Raw genomic sequence first — 2,545 nt, 5'->3', positions numbered from 1 at the left:
GGGGGGGTCAAGGTCCCCACCAAAACTTAGACCGAACCTACGCCCTTCGATTTGATATTTCTTTTACAGAGGTGAGCTGTTAAAGTCAAAAGTGGAAGTGGATACAGAGATCACGCAAACCCAATATTTAAAACCCTCTATGGCATAGCGTTGCCCTCAGGTGACAAACCATATATCTGTACCTCACGTTGCTTCTTTATTTTATTTTTTGGGGGGAATGATTTAAAATACCACCAGACATATATTTGTCCAAATAAAAGAGGTTTTGAGGTTCATGTGACCTTTTAATTGGAAGAGGGGCAGCCCTTTTTATGAAGCAGAGGTGCATGCTACACCTTTCCTCCTACTCATAAGTTATACATCACTTTTCTTCATGTTTAAATTTGAGTCATTCTAACTAAAATATTTTCATGTCTGTGAGTGTGCAAAAAAACATTGTAGATCATTTCAAAACATTTTTTTTATCATTTATATGCTAAAACAGTTTTTTTGTTTGTTCCCTCAGGGCAACATTGTACAGTTGAGGCCCTTTTGCTCAGACAATATTGTTCTAGTGTGTTGATATGCAGTTACAAAATAATTATCAAGCCATTTTTTTTACTTTATCAATGACTAACAGCAACAGGAGATGGAAGCAAGATCGTTGCATGGACAAAAGGTGCATGATTCACCGATGAAAACATGAGGATCCATTGTATTTCATTGGTTGTTTATCCTCAAAACTAACTTCAGTCCCAAAAGGTGATAAGATGGTCATCAATGAACAAATGCCCCTATTCCAAGGTAGGCAAAGACTGAAGCAATACCTGCCAAAACCAAAAATATGGGCTACTTCATATGGCTGGTGCAGATAGTGTTCCTTACAACTTTAAAACCTACACAGGGTGAGCCGTGCCACCACCAAACCTACTGGACATGGGAGCTGGTGGAAATGTTATTCTTAGCTTGGCTCAAATTCTATCAAAAAAATCAGAACTACAAACTTTTAAAAACAAGAACCTGCAGCCCTAACTACAACCCATAGATAATCAGATGGTGATTCTCAGGTATGTCAATAATAAAGTACCAGAAATGTGATATCCACTCTTTTTCACATCAACAAGCAATTCCTTCCTGATGTTTAACATATAATAGGGAAAAAGACTGATGGCAACATCCTTAGTGATTCTAACTCCACCAAACATTACAACCCTAACCCTAAACACACTAATGCTTGTTTTAGTAATTTACTCAAATGTACCATTCATTAATGAAAGTTAGTTGTTTATTTTATATTTGGTGAGTTGGAACCATATCTGATTAATTTTTGTCAAAAAAAGTTTTTTTTTATGAATATAGTTTGTGTTTGATTTGTATTTCACTTCTCATAATCATTGTAGAAAACTTGGTGTTTTAGACCCCTTGTAGCACAATGTTGCCCTGAGGCAACAAACCCAAATCTGGTTCTGGGAGGTGTCAGGGTCCAATTTTATGATTGATATGTAATTAGGGACCATCAAGCTCCCAAAGAATGCAGGAAAACATTTTCCCCCAAAAAAATAAAAAGTCATGCCATAGAGGGTTATTAAATGATTGAAAATTCATAAATTGACAGACTACAATATTTTAGAATTTATGTACAAAGAGCATTAATATTTTTTTAACCAAACAATATTCAAAACAATCTTGAGCAAGCAAAATACAACTTAAAAAGAACTGAGATGTTCAAAAGACTATCACAGATATGTGAACTATATCTTTAATATATTATGTGAATAAATAGGACGCCGAGATTAAAAGTTTATACTTCTTTTCTGCTCTTTTTCATTCATGATTTCTTTACATGAACTGTTCATATTTATTATTAAGTGAATTTAGAAAAGATGGACTTTTACTTAACTCTTAGATTATTTGAAAGGCTGCCACCATTTCAAATCCAGTTTGGCCCATAAGAATCAGATCATGAACTTTCAAAAAGATAAAACAGTTAAGCTGGGATCTAATATCTTAAATCTTCATGTTGCTTTCTTGCCATTAGAGTGATGAACAATAGTTAAATGACTCTGGTCACTTTATCTACCTGCTATTCTGCATGATTTGTATATATTTTTTATATTCATATTAATATTATTTTTTTTATTTTTCCACCAATACATCAAAGCAATTTCGTAGCCTGTGAATTTTCTTTCTGGCAATGGCAATAAAGACTGATTCTTCAAGTCTTGCTCTCTCTCACTCTCCTGCAGCCTAAAAGATGGCAATGTTGTTGTTTTTTACATGGCTGCTCTCTTAACTGTGAACTTACTGTGATAAGGACCATATAACATTTTAAATATAACATTAACATTATATTTATCAATTTTAAATATTTTTAAATCTTAAATCATTTTAACAATCATAAATCTTAAAATCTTGAATCATTTTAAACTTTTTAAATTATTTTGAATCTTTATTACAATAAAGTATGTATATTTTCAGAAGCAGTTTATTTAGTTGTCAACACAATGCAGTCAGATCCACTAGGCATTAACGGGATTCCCAGCATGTGTTATTGAACTGAGTCCCT

At 33.3% G+C, this 2,545-nt stretch overlaps 1 protein-coding gene across 1 annotated transcript in view; it reads left to right on the top strand.

Annotated features, from left to right (window-relative positions):
- The window catches only part of LOC103156395 (pro-neuregulin-3, membrane-bound isoform-like), a gene marked incomplete at its 5' end in the record, with an annotated part of 327,874 nt that overhangs the window by 76,154 nt on the left and 249,175 nt on the right, over positions 1 to 2,545 (top strand). The gene's annotated exons all lie outside the window — the stretch shown is intronic.

Source organism: Poecilia formosa, unplaced genomic scaffold (assembly GCF_000485575.1).
Source record: "Poecilia formosa unplaced genomic scaffold, Poecilia_formosa-5.1.2 Scaffold478, whole genome shotgun sequence".
In the NCBI taxonomy this organism is placed as follows: domain Eukaryota; kingdom Metazoa; phylum Chordata; class Actinopteri; order Cyprinodontiformes; family Poeciliidae; genus Poecilia; species Poecilia formosa.
This window is presented reverse-complemented; position numbering and strand designations above follow the sequence as displayed.